The following is a 16,489-nucleotide window of genomic DNA, read 5'->3' on the forward strand; positions in this document are numbered from 1 at the left end:
AATTATGAAATACTATCAATTTGTGTAATTGTTTTGTTGTACCAGTTTGCAGGAAGTATTAAAATTTGGATATATCTCATCTGTATTCGTATAGATTTATGTTCAACGCTGTAGGTTTATTAGGAGGATCTTTCAAAGGAGCTTGATCATCTATCAATCAATGTACAATTAGTGCACGGAAATGATGATATACCCTTTACATGGGCATGGGACAAACACCTTTTTAACCAAAAAATACCATGGGACACAACTGTTTTTTATTTGAAGTCCATGGGACATATGTTTTTTTTTCTTATCTGTCTATTGTTATATGCACCGGCACCAACTAGCCGCTTAATATTGCACGGTCCCTTAGACGAGTGTAAACTTCAGAAGTTAACCCGTATTACAAATACGCTACATTTGTATATATTTTTTTAATTGTGAACGGAATATACATGGCTTTTTTTTATATTTTCCCTGTTATCAACCCTCGATTCATATAGGCGCGAGTGCTACAAAACATTTCGTCTTTTTGAGATGTGTGATTCAACTTACCAGGTATTGATAATAACAAACAATCGATTTGATATCTACTGTCTCAACAAATTTCATTATTACTAGTGTTTTAAATTGGATACATAGCTACAATAACCCTATAGCACTGTTGCCAACTCTACAGCCCATTAATGCATACTGTTATTGACAAACTCCATACCGGAAGTCATTGTTCCGCTGCTTCCGGACAACGCTTTGTACTTTGCAAGAGAGAAAACATTGATCTCACACGATACATAGAAAAACACATAGATCAATGTAAATTCTACCCAAGCTTCATTGAATATCTGTAAGGTAATTGTTTTTAATTGAAAAGTTCAATAAATGTCGCAAAACTTGGCTAATCAATCGCAGATTTCTGTGATGAGGTTTATAACACTAAGAAACTAAATTTACGACGAGTAGTGATAAGCAAATGAGTATATATATATACAAAGTCTCTTCAAACAGTAAAATTATTCAAAGTGTGTAAATCACACACTGCCTTAAAGGTACAGACTAAATTTTCGGAAAAAATAAGTAAGACAAGCTTAAAAGAAGTTTGATAAAACACTATTCATGATCATTTATTGCACAAAAGTCATTAATAAAACAAGGCCTAATTGTTTCATAGCGTTTTTAATCTGCCAGTTAAATGGTGGTAGAGATTTCCTTGTAAACTCAAATCTTCATCCAGTAGAACGTCGTGTTAATCCGATGTCATTAGTTCGCAGAATTTCACAGCAGGTATTCAACTGGTTTCATAAGAATGAGCATTTATTTTTTTTTTATGAAATGACTCGGCATGTTCCAAGCGATACTTCATTATAGATGTAGAAATTCACCATGAGAATTGATTGTTGTGTCATTAACACAGTGGCGTGAAATTGTTTCGATAAAAATCTAAAAGATAAATCGATTTTTAAACTTCTGGATTAATGTAGAAAATACAAGTTTAAATGGTTAGTCTGGAGTCGTCAAATTGTCGTATGTTTTAATCAGGTTACCTTGGTATGATATACACGTACAGTAATAGGACATACATGTACATGTAACGGGGCAAGCTTCCTGGTTATATCTTTACACTTGGAATAAGTATAAAACCCACGGATTGTAGTGGAATAAAATCTACAAAGGTAGGAGATGTTGATATCTGCTCTATTGTAAATGCATACACTTTATAAGCATCCTTTACAGTCATGACTCTCAGAAACATTCATTATGATATTTTAATTGTACTTCTGACTTTAAAGACCAGTCCTGCCTCTGCACAGTAATCAATGCACGACTGACCAGTGATTTGCGTGCGAGAGGCAGGAACTGCTTACCCTTACGGAGCACCTGATTGTACTCCGATTTACGTGATGTTCATGCTGTTTATTTTTCTGTATGTGCATTTTCGTTTCTTTTGTGTTGTACATATTTTGTTCTTCGTGTTATACTTTTTTGCTTCCTGTGTAGTGTGTTTTATCAAAGAATGTCTTATAGTTTGAACATTTGCTATTACTACTTCTATCTTTTTTCGTTTAATACGTCACTGTACACTGTATACACTGTACTAAACACGCATTCATTCACACCTGCAAGTTGGCAGAATTACTACATATAAGCAATATGATTCAATATGTTAATTCAGATTTTGCTATGTTTGCTCGATTTTAAGGAACTTACCAAGACTTACTAGGTTAGAATAACTTCACAATTAATTCATGTGAATGTACTTGCTTTGCCTTAAATGTTCAAGAAAATGAATGCTAGCTTACACTTCACAATACATTTAGAAACAGGAATATTTGAATTTCAGACTTCAAATCTTGTTTTTGACCTATCTATAGATTTATTCTTAAGTATGTTGTTTACATTTTTGTTGTTAATGTTATATAGAAGTTATAAAACATGTTTACAAAGTTTCACTTATATAAATTTCATATAAAATGTATTTAGCAATGTTTCTAAATTTAATGTATTATTAAAACTATGAATGAAAACATTTCATTAAGGAATGTCTTAGATATTGACTTTAGCTCAACCTTAGTGTTATTTCGAGACGGCACCCAAGTACTTGTATTCGTTAGACTTCAGTGTTCATTTATTTGACCATAACAAGGTTCCCTTAAATTTCCTGACTGCGGTTTCATAAAAAAGACTTCAAATTTAGATTTTCCATAAATTATTCCCATAATTAAGTTTACTCAATTAAGATAGTTCGAATTTTAGATTTGAGGTAAAGCTACATGTAGGGACATTAAGGAACTTCAAAATTGCTTTATTTTTTAAAACTGAACTGAGTCTGTGCGCAGATAACACTGTCACATAATCGATTGGTGCACCCCGCCTCCATTTACACGACTGTACTAAGTGTAAAAGCAATTGTATTTTGTCATGATAGCTTCATTGTGTATGCAGATCTTCTGTGTTTCTTGATTTCAAGTTTTGGGATTACGATGTCTTTAAATTGTGTCCGTTTAATTGTTTTTGTTTAAAGTAGACCAAACCTACTACACGGCGCATTCATGTCTCACATTCTGCAAAATCGTGCAGAATTTTATCTCCCAGTTTTTTTTAATAGTAAGCGAAATTTGAAAATTCCTTACATAATCTATATAATATGTTGTGAAAATCGCCTAAATATTTAGGCTCAGTTATCTCGAAATTAAGTTCGTTGAATTATGTTGTTTACAGTATGTACGTTAAAGGTAATCATTGAGTAAAATCAGAAAAAATCTATCTACTAAAAATATTAGGTATGATCTACCTGACCTGAATTGGCATATTGTTTTTCATTTTCCCGTGAATTCGTCACGTTCATCAACTTTATAAATTCACGTATTTAATGTTTTATTGCTATTTAATACAAGTTTATTACGATAAACAAGCAGAACCGACCTATATAAACATATAAACCCTGTCTGAGAGATTATGACTTAGTTGGACAATAGAGAAATAGAAATCCATTATTCACTATTTAATCACCCAAAGTTTCAGTTCAACAATTGGTAAGGCCTTGAATAATATAATTAAATGTATGTTTATAATATTTATTCATTTGAAATTGGTTTGACCATTTAAATGAACCATCTATCAACTATCAATAAATAACACGGAGCAGAGCTTGCCAATTGTCAATGCTCCTTTTGGAGTTTCGTTAGTTTGATAACTGCCTTGACAAAGTCTGAGGCACAATAGACTATTGATGTGTGTATTCGCTTGACTTGTCGCAAGTTATCGACCTCAAAGGAGATTTGTTTTGTATATATTACACTGAAAAAAATCAAGGACACAAAATAGGATCCTATCCCACCCCTAGAAATAAAAAGGTTCCCGGCGTAGATCATACATCACAATGTAACTTCAAACAAGCATACAGATACATAAAATTGCACATGTATAGGAACTTACAATACATATATGTATCGAACTGGAAAATATCGAGCATGGTATAGAAGTTTTCCCATTGCTATATCACTAATCAAGTCCATACCTATTTTATTTCTTGGACGAAGTCCACAAAACGATAATCTATACGAATTTAACGAATGACCTGTGTACCACTACGGTATGAGAACTCACGAGGTACAGATACACCTTAGTACCACAAATGTATGAGAACTCACGAGGTACAGATACACCTTAGTACCACTAAGGTATGAAAACTCCGATTAACAGATACACCTTAGTACCACAATGGTATGAGAACTCACTAGGTACAGATACACCTTAGTACCACAGAGGCATGAGAACTCACGATTTACAGATACACCTTAGTACCAAAGAGGTATGATAACTCACGAAGTGCAAATACTTTATAGTTTCATGCAGTTCCCATGTCTGCTAGGAAGTCACCAAACTTATGATTAAAGACTAATCAGTCTATAATTAACTTCAAGTTGTATATAAAAGTAACAATAACGATAAGAGCAGTTAACTATTTGACCGATTGGCAATTTCTGTAACAGTGATTAGCACAAGCAAGTCCTAATTGATCGGAATCCGTTTCTTTAACCCTTGATAAGTTCATGTCCGTCGCAGAATTCAATTACGTACCAATTGTTCCCTGCGACAACGGGAGACTTTATTGTCATTTAAACTCTGATGCTCATAAATACAACATCAGGCAAATCGATCGCCAATTTTCATTTAAAATAAAAGGATTTTACCTGACTGTGTCTATTGTACGTCAGAGGAGAAGGGAAGTAGCATATTTTATTCAGCACTATATAGATGTTTGTGGTTTTGAATATATAAACTACTTCAAACCTTATCAGGCTCAGCAGCACCAATAAACTTGATATGTGAAATTATTAGTCATTTAATTGCGTTGCAAGGATTTATTATTGTTTATTACGATACGTTAAATACCAGGTATGTACAGCAATCCTTTTTAAAACGGAGAATTGTACTCTTAAAACGATAATTATTTTATTTAAATGTTGGTCGTTAATTCTGATAAAGACGTATTCGTGCAATTAATGATAATTTTGTAGATTTTTATGTGTTTTTGCACATTTCCGTGTTTTGAAAAATATACAAAAATTGTAAGTCTGTTAACATTGGCACCCCTTTTACACAATGTAAACATACATGCACATGTATACATATGTAACATAATTTGAGTTGTTTCGTTTATCCAAATGTGTTTGCTCTCGAAGCGCAAGTTTTGGCAAGTTTTTGTCAAGCGCGTACCTTCAAAACTAACCTGTGTGCATGTTGGTGAAATGTGATTTAAAAGTTACGTTCATTTTCATAATTAACTGAAAGTTCTTTGAATAAAAGAAAATAGAGATAAAACAATCATCTTGTTTTAGCAGAATATGGTATGCACGAGCGCGCGCGATTTTTTTCACATCCCAAAATGTTTTATACATGTAATCAAACTTCAACAAAATAAAGAATTTTTGCTTTATATATGCTTCAACATAATTATAACGATGCTGTCATAAAAGTAACAACAAATAACCGATTTTAGAGATAATTTCATACTATGCATTGTATTACTTTATTGTCTAAGATGTAGATGTTTAGAAATTTATATACTTCTATTTTTAAAGCATATATGGCCGTGTAACATGAAAAATGACAAAATTATAGCATTGTACTCATTTTTGTAATATGTTTGTTAATTAAAGCAATCATTCATACCATAGAATTCAATGCTGAAAATATAACAATTTACTTTGGCGATAGCCCCGTGCAGGTCCGGGTGTCAAAAGAATAGGCCTGCAGCAGCACTAAGCTTGTCATAAAAGGCGACTAAATAGTGCTCAGGAACCTAGCCGGGGGCTAGGCGCTCTGCCCACAGAGCAACTGGGATGTGTGCCCCAGGTGGTGGAATGGGGTACCCCTGGCATGTTACATGCTGGGGTTGTCAAGTTATAGTACAGAAAACCTGACCGCTAACCATAGTGGTGCACCGTGTTGGGAAAGATATCACGTTCCTCGCAAGTTAAAGAACCCTGCTGTGGTATTCGATAGGAGTAGGAACCTTTGCGCTCCGCCACAGGAGGCAAAATTGCCCGACCTTACCCATCCCCCTTTTTCTAGTGGCAATCAAAATTTGTCGACCCGTTTGTCCTTGTGTCCCATCCTTTTTTTTTATTTCATCATCATTTCATGTTCATTTGATCATCCATTTCATGTTCATCGTCTGAATATAGATGAAATATTGCTGCTCGGACGTTAAACCCCAACAAACAAACAAAACTTTGGCGATAAAATAAAAACACCTTTCAATTACTCATATTACTATTTCACAAAACATACAAACCATCAGTTCTGTTCACCGACAATAAATCGAATGTGGTATGTTTGCAACACATGAATATTAAAAATTAATGTGTGAACTGAACAAGTTAAATGATTTGTTGAAACCCTTTAATTATTGAATGTGTCTGCATATTCTATTACAGTATCTGCAACGGTATGTGGATCTCGACAAAAAAAAAATGTGCCTTATTTTTATTTCCATCTTTTCTTAATAAACATATAACAAGTTTATCACGAATGTGTTTTTGAATGCACGACTAAAAGTACCGGGTTTTGCATATGGTGGACTTAGGAGTACCCTCTTTTTTACCCATTCTTTTTCATGTGTAAAATTGACAAAAAATTGTAAACAATGTCATAATACCCCTACTTTTCAAGGTGTAACTACGTTTTATATATATATCTGGTCCATGCTCCAAGGTTTCACTCGAGTGCGGGATGCACATTTGCTTTGTACATATGTTGGTTTGTTGTTTCATGTGTCTATATCTATTTGCTTGTCTTTATAATCAGATTATATGATTACCGTTCGAATCCTGATTCCATTGATTATAGAAAAATAAGATCAAATTAAAATCGGAATTCATTCGAATTAAATATGTGTCTTTAACCTGAAATACTCTAAATTACGTAAAAAGCAAAACTCTTAACCCCCAAAAATATTGTCTTTCGTTTCTCCAATAGATTGTGTTTAGATTTAGGTCATCAAGCTCTCGTAGTGAGGCCGTGTTTTTTTCTTTTTTGTTTGTTATTTTTGTTACAGTTTTTTTTATGTTGATGTTAATTAGGACTAAACTGTTACAATTTTAAGAATTAAATTTGAATTTATTGTTAAAATACTTTCAGGTTCTTTGTTAAAAAACATGTAAAAAAAAATTAATACAAACCCAAGGTGGTAATCTCTTAGCACGCGCCTGAATATAGACTTCCGGTTCCAACCATTTTCATGCAAGCCAATCCTTCCATTAACACAGTCATATCCTTTATTGTCAACCACGCACTGTTTCCATCCTCATGATAATTGGTCCTCATCAAATGATAATACAAGAAGTAATTGTCTTTAAAAAACTGTCATAATATTTCATGATAATTATCAAGTTTATTGGAAAATAGAGCCATTTTCATTCTCCTACAAATGCTTAAGTTTGAACAATAGACCATAAAGTATAATTTGAGCATGATGGTTAATCAATACATTGAATGCTCTGCTTTTTTTTACCTGATCTGAAAAATGATACGATAGAATATCACACTACGAGAGAAATCATTTGTTTTAATAATCATCATCACATTGGCGCCTTAGTGAAAAAAAAGGCTCAATGGAACTTGAATCGCTCACCTGTTAAATTTTTGCCTTCCAAGGGTATATTAGAAAATATTATATTAGATGTATTAGATAAAAATTCTGACTGACCCCTTTGTTCTACTGTAAGTAACAGCGGTCATGTTTTTGCGAAAGATAAAATATTCCCATGTCAGATCTATGCAGAATACCTAAGGAATATTCAGACCAAGTTTGGTTCTAATTGGTCGTTAGTTTCAGAGAAGTTTTTTTTTAAAGAATTAACATTAAATATAGGGAAATAGCGTCGAAAAAGGGCAATTATTCCATTATGGCTTAACAGATTTACCCTTTGTCATAATTTGGCTAAAACTAAGGGCTTTGGAGATACATATCCGACCAGTTTGTGTGTTTTAGTAACGGCGGTCAAGTTTCTCGACGTGTCGAAAATCCCCACATAAGTTCTAAACGGAATACCCAAAAGGAACCTTCATACAAAGTTTGGTTCTAATTGGTCAAGTAGTTTCAGAGAAGAAGAGTAAAAAAAAATTGCTGTGACGTACGACGACAACAACGACGACGGACGCCAGTGATGACAAAAAAATGGAAACATTGTCATTTGTCATTTCCAAAATCAATTCATTTTATCAAGTATCTAAACTACATTCATTCCTTCTTTGGTTAAAACGTCTGTAAAAAACAATGTCTGAAACTGTTCCTATGTTTTTTTATGACGGAGGTTTAGCGCGCTGTAAAACCTAGATTTAACCCATCATTTCGTTTCAAATGCCTTTACCAAGTCAGGATCGTTGCGGTACCAGCTGCTCCGGTAGTGTAATATCTATTTTGTCAGATTTATTTTGGACTTGACTTGATTATGGATCGGATTAGTGATCGGTAATTTTGTTGTTACCCTTATTTTTGTTAGTATTCCGAATACTTCACTGGGATTACAGTACGAATGTTTAATTGAAACATAAATGCCATAATTTAAAAAAAAGATTCTTTTTTTCAAGTCAAATGTACAGTGTTTATAGGTCTACCGAAATTTTTTTTTTACATAATTTATTAATTATCATATTCTGTATGTTACATGCACGTTACACCATTCATGTATGTACACATTTATTCTTGTGTCACACACACTAACTACAAGTACTTATAAAAACTTAGAAGAGAAAGTGATAACCTCATTTAAAAGACAGGAAAATTGAAATGGAAATATTCGTATGTACAATGAACTTCAGTTTACGTCTATGTTGCTTGAGTATTTAGGGACAACCGTACCTGTGTACATGTATAATGATGTTTTTGGGCCAGCTGCAGCCTGCTCTGTGGTGCGAGAGTTTTTTCGTCATTCATTGAAGACCAATGGATGGCCTTGGTTTGACATTTTTCTTCTTCGTCATTCATTCATTCATTCATTGAAGACCAATGGGTGGCCTTGCCCTGACATTTGTCTCCTTCGTCATTCATTAAAGACCAATGGGTGGCCTTGGTCCGACGTTTTTCTTCTTCGTCATTCATTGAAGACCATGCAATGGGTGGTCTTGGTCCGACATTTTTCTTCTTCGTCATTCATTGAAGACCAATGGGTGGCCTTGGTCTTACATTTTTCTTCTTCGTCATTCATTGAAGACCAATGGGTGGCCTTGGTCTTACATTTTTCTTCTTCGTCATTCATTGAAGACCAATGGGTGGCCTTGGTCTGACATTTTTCTTCTTCGTCATTCATTGAAGACCAATGTGTGACCTTGGCATGACATTTTTCATTCCGACTGTTGCCTCTTTGAGATGTTCACCATTTCTATTTTCGTTACATGTAACACTAACTTATACATGTATATATAGATCACCTGTCATATGTGGATTAGGTTTTACATAATTATACTTTTAATGTCACGTAAGACAAGTTTGACTGTAATTACATGTATCAGGCTCTGATAAATGTGTATGTTGATCACAAAGAATAAGACAAATAGTTCGATGAACCGTGATGATGTGTCTGAGATTTTATTTCGTACATTATATCACAAGTCTTGATCTAGATCTCTTACAACCGATGTTCCTTCATTGTTTAATTCTCTATAAGAGCAAACACCCATTTCTCATCTTTCCTTGAAAGATTTTTTCCCCTTTAAACCCCTGTTGACGTCAGTACACAGTACAGTGCTTCGTGATGAAGAAGACGAACAGGATTAATTGATTTTAATCATGACACTCAGAATAATTACGGGAAATTTTAATCTGTCCATGACAAGATTAAACTGTAGTAAATAGACACGGAAATATTCTTCCGAAACAAATAGTACTGCAGATAAGTCGTAAAAGGTTTTTGATTGGTTGATTACAGGTAAGAACGGGTTCCTGACACGAACAGAACGTGTCACTACGTCTCTGAATTTTTTCGATAAACGACAGATTTCATTGAATCAATAACTCAAAGATGCTTGAGTTGTGATGCGCAACAAGCGATATACTTACGAATATCAAGGAAAATAATTAAAACAGTCGAATGAAAAGAATATACTATTCTTTAAGATGTTATCTTTTTGTCTAACGATTTGAAGGCACTCCACATGGAATAAAAATAAGACTGGAGTTTCAAGCAAGTCAAGGAAACATTATTGGAAATAGAGCTAAAAGGCTAAGTAAGACCGTAGTGATATATTTTTCTCAGGAAGATGAAACTAACATGACTTATTTGTGTAGTTTAGCCATTAGAAGCATTTTGTGTGATAATCTAAACTTTATTTTAATATTTTATTTCAGAACAATAATAGTGATCATGCCAAAGTGCAGGTGGTCAGCAGAATTCATGGCAGGAACTGGTGGCTATATGTGCAAGGAGGAGATAACTAGCGAGTGGTTCAACTCCCTTGAAGAGGCTAGAAAAGACGCAGACAAAAATGCAGAACAGGAAGTATGCGAATATCCATTTTCAAGAGGAAGAATTTTACGATTAATTTTGGAAGATGAAGACGGAAAAATTACGGAGTTGATCGGCGTGTTACGAGAACATTCAAAATAAATGCGAACTTTTGAATTAATGTATTACGTCATACGAGGTGTGAACTGATTTCTTTTGAATAGAGACGGACACAGCATAAATGGATTACTTTAATTTGTATCTAATATGAATGGAAAAAGTGATCGAGATATGAACTCGTGCCATATTTTTCAATTGCTCACTGTTAATCAACATTTTACATTAATGTGACTCCATAAATAATGTGTTTAGAACTTGCCCTATTATCATACTAGAAAGGAACATAATCACAACTCGAAGATTAAATAACGTACAAACGATATTGTACATGTTGACCGATTTCTCATATTTTTTTAAAGTATGAAGATGTGTGTTCGAATGCGACGCTACATTGAGAAGAGCATATTTTAGAGGTAGAATATGTAGGGTAGATATCTTGGTTTCTTTAAAATCATCCTTTGACTCTATTTAATATTGCTTAGACTTTCAAAATTCTCTGCTCAACGGATTCTCACTTAAACGCAATCCTCTTCAGAACGATATTTTGGTAGCCTTTGAACGTTTTAGCAGGTGCTCAGGCGTCGGTTTCACAAAAAGTCGTAAGTGTGAAATTGATCGTAAATCATGACGTCACAATGCTGTTTTAGTTTATGACGTCATTACTTACGATCAACTTTACACTTACGACTTTTTGTGAAATCGAGACCTAGCGTTCATCTGCACTACGTAAATCGCTTCATCAAAGAAATGCATGTATTTGTATCTGGACTTACAATTTTATTATCGTTAAGTTTAATTTCATTATTTCCTTTTCACCCTTTTAATAAATAAAAAAGTAATAAAACTCTAAAGCTGTTTTAATTATAGTTGGCCTTGTACATGAATCTTTAGCTGTACCGTAGGGTTACTGTTCACTATCCTATGTTAAAGGTGGTGGATTCTAGATAAGGCCAAACAAAAAATTATAATCTTGTTTCCTGCTTCCAGGAAGACCAAAATAGGGTGGGTACATGTAGGCTAAGAATTTACTTTGTTTTTAATAGCATTTTGTATATCGAGTTAATATGCAAACAATGTAGACTTCAACAGTTCTTGAGCAAACATAGCATAAAAGTAGGGTAGGTAGGGTAGCAGGAAAAAATGGGCCAAGGATAGAACCTACTGATGCTCCTAATGCATCTTTTCATTCGACAGTTGTATTGTTTATTTTCTATATAAATGCATACATATTGTATTTAGATTATACACCGGCACATTTGAGTTTCACCATATCCGTTCTTTTTTTCTAATATATATTATTTTAGTGTTCTAGTTTCTCACCCTTAAGTCGGGTATCAGCTTCGTACGACGGTATCCTGGGCGCGTTTTTCAATCTTACGTGTTTATTTTGCCAGATTTATTTTTTAGTTTCGCTTTTTACTAAAGGACGCTCTTCTATGGAAACGCAAGTCACATGATAACAATTCTGTTTCCCGATTGGCCAAATACTGATAATTAAGGGGAGTTCAAAAAACAGATATAGAAAATTTGAAATTGCGTTCGAAAACTGTATCCAAAATTCGAAATTGCGTGCCATGTGTTATTTTCTTGAAAGAAATGTAGAAACTTAGAAGTAAAATTTTACTGGGTCGACTAACTTTTTTTAAAGATAGTACTTGTTTTTGGTTACCCTTATTTCCTGAAGTAGGTTTCATCTTAACCGGAACTACAAATATATTGTATACTAGCTAGCATTACCGGTACACTAAGAAAACAATATTGTATACAGAACGGGAGACTTTTTATAATAGTTGTTGAAAATCGAACAATTCGTGAGTCAAAGTAGTTCCTTTCTCTATGTAGCTCTATAATATACATGTATGTTCCACAGTCATCCACATGACAGTTATTATACTGAAAAATTAGCATTAAATAGTCAACAATTTTAGACCCTTATGAAAATTAAAAGTGATCGCACTCACAACTTTAGCAAGAATATGTCAATTCGAAGAAGTTTGAATGAAATACAGACGTCACAGTCACTAATATGAAACTAATATTAACAAGTTTTACATTTTGACCATTAGGTAAATTGGAAGTGCTCACTCATATGTATTGCTAACCAAAATGGCAATTTAAAGAATTTTGACCAAAATAAAGAGATAGCAGTCACCTATTAAATGCTAAAATTGTCAAGTTTAACATTCTATAGAATGAATTGAGATCCAAAGGTAATTTTTTTAAAAGTACTTTTAATAAAAAATATTAATTTATCAATCTTGAAATTTGTGAAAATTACCAAACATCTGAAAGTTATCGTTTTTACACCTAGAACAGAATCATAGAAATTCAATAACACGTCTAGGTCTATGACAGAATGTATTAAATTAATATACATGTTAAAAATGATAATTTTTGAATGATGAGTAGCGCCAAATGTTGGGAAATGAAGCACGATTGAGTGATTAAGTTATGATGATCACGACGAGTCTTATGTATTTAGAAATTTTAATCATTCAATGTAAATTTTGAAATCAAGATTTTTTTCTAATCAGATTGTATCACACAGTTTCAATTATTAAACTCGGACTTCCTGCCCCAAATTACGTCACACATAATAGAAAGATTAAGTGTCAGGTACTGTCCAGGGGTATGAAAGTTTAGAACAGCTTTTCGTATTTCTTTGTCACCATCCAGGACAGTTTCTGTCAGGATCTGTCGCTGAATAGGGCAAAATGTGTCCTGACCCAGGAAAAACCCTGTAGGGATCTGTCAGGATTTTTGTTCTATTTGCTGCCGTAGAACAGTTTTCCTGACAGATTATGACAGAATTAAAGAGATGTTAGAAGTGATCGAGTTTTAAATGGGCCTGGAACAAAATGCAGACGAATTCCGCCACACAGTTCAAACAAGGATTACTTGTATCATAAAAATGTATTTGTGTGAAATGAAAAAGTCCGTAATTGATTTCATCAACCTTCACAGATTTTCATATCGATTCAAATCTCCATCGCGTCTTCAATAATAGTTTGTTTGCACAACTGTAAGAGAAAAGTAAAGATGTTATTGTAATATGACGTATTTAAGCTGATTTTATTGTTGACTCCATCGATTTTTTAAGAGAAAAGTTATTGTAAGTAAACTTTATTTCTGAAATTATTCTTTCGAAGCGATTTCCGTGAACAAAAATATCTCTGAAACAAAGCATAATAAAACAAAACCAAGGCCAAAGCAGAACTGCATGACGCATTTACATACAAGTATTTTTTTTTCAAAGTTTTACAGCGGATAATTCTTTTTTTACTTCTGATTGTTTTTTAAAACAAGTCTTGTTTATATTTATTTAGGCCATAAATAACTAAGTAGAAAAACAAACACAGAAAAAATAACTAGTGTCATGTTTGCATAAACTGATCAAATGGAAAAATGAATAGAATAATGTACTCGAAAATTTAAGGAGAAGAGAACCTCAACAAGATTCACCTCAAAACCATACCTACTGAAACTAGACAATATGAAGTTTCTATACTTACTTGCCTTTGTCAACTGTACAAAAAACAACAAAAATAATAATAATAAAACAAAAAAACAAAAAACAAATTACAAAAAAAAAAAAAATAATAATAATAAAACACAAACTCACTCAAAACAAGTAGAATAAAACAAACTAAAACAACAATGAATCGTCAAGTGAAAATCTTTTAATTCTCGATAATTTGCATAGAACGAGATGTTGCACAGCACTGATTGTGGCGTAATAATACCAGACGCACCGGAAGCCGACACATTTGAATGCAGGTAAGTACATGGTCGTGATGTAAACTTTTATTAAGAACGCATTTACTTCGGATGGATTACATGCAAATCAGCTAGTTTTACGGAAACGGTGCATAATTTAAGAGATATTTGCTCAGTTGTCAGGAATCAGCGATTTGATAGTCTGCCGTCTTGCAAGCGGGAATAAGTACTCAACAATGTCACGATTTATGTTCTGTGGTGTCTTTTCTCTTTATATTGAACCAATTCTGGGAATGGTGTATGCATTTAGTTCTATACTTGACAACACTCTTATGTATAAAGTTAGGAAAAAAAGAAAGAAATTTAAATATCATTTCATTACTAACGAACTAAAGTTCATCCACTCAGCTTTTCAAATTCCTGAAGCCGTAAGGTGGAAAATAAATTCGTTTTATTTCTAGCTAGAACACCATGTAGACTTGTACAATATACTGTAAGTTTTGTCGTACAAATGCCCTTATCAACGGATGTGTGTTCATATAAATTATGTACATAAATAGAACCAGTAAGTATCAAAACTACAGACAGGCCTTTTCTTTTCAAGCTTTCCAAATGTACATTCTACATGCACTATATATACATCACTTAGCTTACAATCATGCTTAAACCACCATTTCACGTCTTAGTGCACGAAATTAAAAATCTGAACGAAGGTATAAGAACATCATCCCACATGCCTCCAATTTTTTGTCGTACCCAGAGTAAATTATTTTGATATTGCAGATTTCGATATGCTGTACACATGTTTCAAGGAGAAACTTTTCATCAACGGCATTAGAACCAAATACATAGAAATACCTATATCTAACATTTAACTGAATACAAGAAGTACTCAAAATAAAACAAATGTCGAATTAGGAAGTCGAAATACCCTATAAGATGTTCTACAATATGCAATACAGGGAATGATGCCTCAGTATTTTAGTGATTTTTAATTTTGTAATACTGTTATATGATATAATTTGGGGCCAGACGAGCCTAAGTACTGGGTTGGTGAATACCCTCGTGGACCTGTGGGCACCAGCAGGGGTTAATGAATGCATGATTAGCAATCATATTTATATTGAACTAATTAAATAATTAACAGGAATACGAAACATAGCACAATATTTATATTTGTCTTTATTTCCCTCATTTAAGAAGAGTATTGCGTATATGCAACATAGCAAGAACATGACATATAAACAAATCAAACTCATATTATGTATAACACAGCTTTGAACAGTTTCATAAGTACATCACTGCTTTAATTCGAAACTTTAATTCGTCATCTGTTGAAAGGTCGAAGTCAATTTTCCCTCCTAACATAATGTTCAATAGATCGCTGTCGTGTAAGTTATGGAGATAGATACTGAAAGTTATGTCGGCAATGTCATTTATGATGCAGCATCTCGACAATTCTAAATGACTACATTATAAAGGGTAAATCAGTCAGTAACATAAATTTGTGTAATTTACTGTTAGTTTTTATATTTCTGTTTTAACAAAGGACTCAAACCTTTTTGAACTGATTTTAGATGTTTTTAATTGTGTATTTTTTCGCACAGATTTAGATTAAAGACTGAAGTCTCCATAGTCACTAATCGTCAAATATTCTCAGCCACTGATTTTGGCTTACTAGATCAACATTCGAAATGGCAGCTATAGAATCGGATGACTTCCTCTAGAATCTTGGTTCCCTTGATATTACGATTGCGCACTCTTTCGTAACCCTGATGACCCGAATGTTTTCAATCAAAACAATTGGTTACCCGATATATATAAATCAGGGTCCTAATAGTGTATATGACATGTGTATGATATATTTTAGCATCTTTGGGTTCCTAATGGACCAGGGAACCAGATTAGGTACCAGATTAAACAACTGGAAATGAATATTTATAGATAAAGGGGCCGTTCTAATGTATATGACCTATATGCATTTATAGTCTTGTTACAAGCGCCTGTGCTTGAATCGGAAACTGGGTAATGGTAACCGATCTTGTCATGTAAACTTCCCGTTCGTATACAAGCAAGAAACACACGTGCATGATATTTAAGAGGCACATTTTTATCTCGTATGAAGCTAGAACTACATGAATGACAATATGGCAGTAAACACGACACAGATCTGCAGCATAACGTGAAGTATGGATACATAATTATGCAAATCATACGCGAAT

The 16,489-nt window shown here is 33.4% G+C and overlaps 1 long non-coding RNA gene across 1 annotated transcript; it reads left to right on the forward strand.

Annotated features, from left to right (window-relative positions):
• The first annotated feature begins 1,289 nt into the window (after positions 1-1,289).
• On the forward strand, positions 1,290-11,401 carry LOC148599262 (uncharacterized). The gene is made up of 2 exons (XR_015917980.1): positions 1,290-1,652; positions 10,334-11,401. It is a non-coding gene; the product is annotated as an uncharacterized LOC148599262 (long non-coding RNA).
• The last annotated feature ends 5,088 nt before the right edge of the window (positions 11,402-16,489 follow it).

The sequence above is a fragment of the Perna viridis genome, chromosome 13 (genome assembly GCF_037379345.1).
Source record: "Perna viridis isolate PV_CMFRI_1.1 ecotype Kerala chromosome 13, ASM3737934v1, whole genome shotgun sequence".
NCBI classification, from domain to species: Eukaryota; Metazoa; Mollusca; class Bivalvia; order Mytilida; family Mytilidae; genus Perna; species Perna viridis.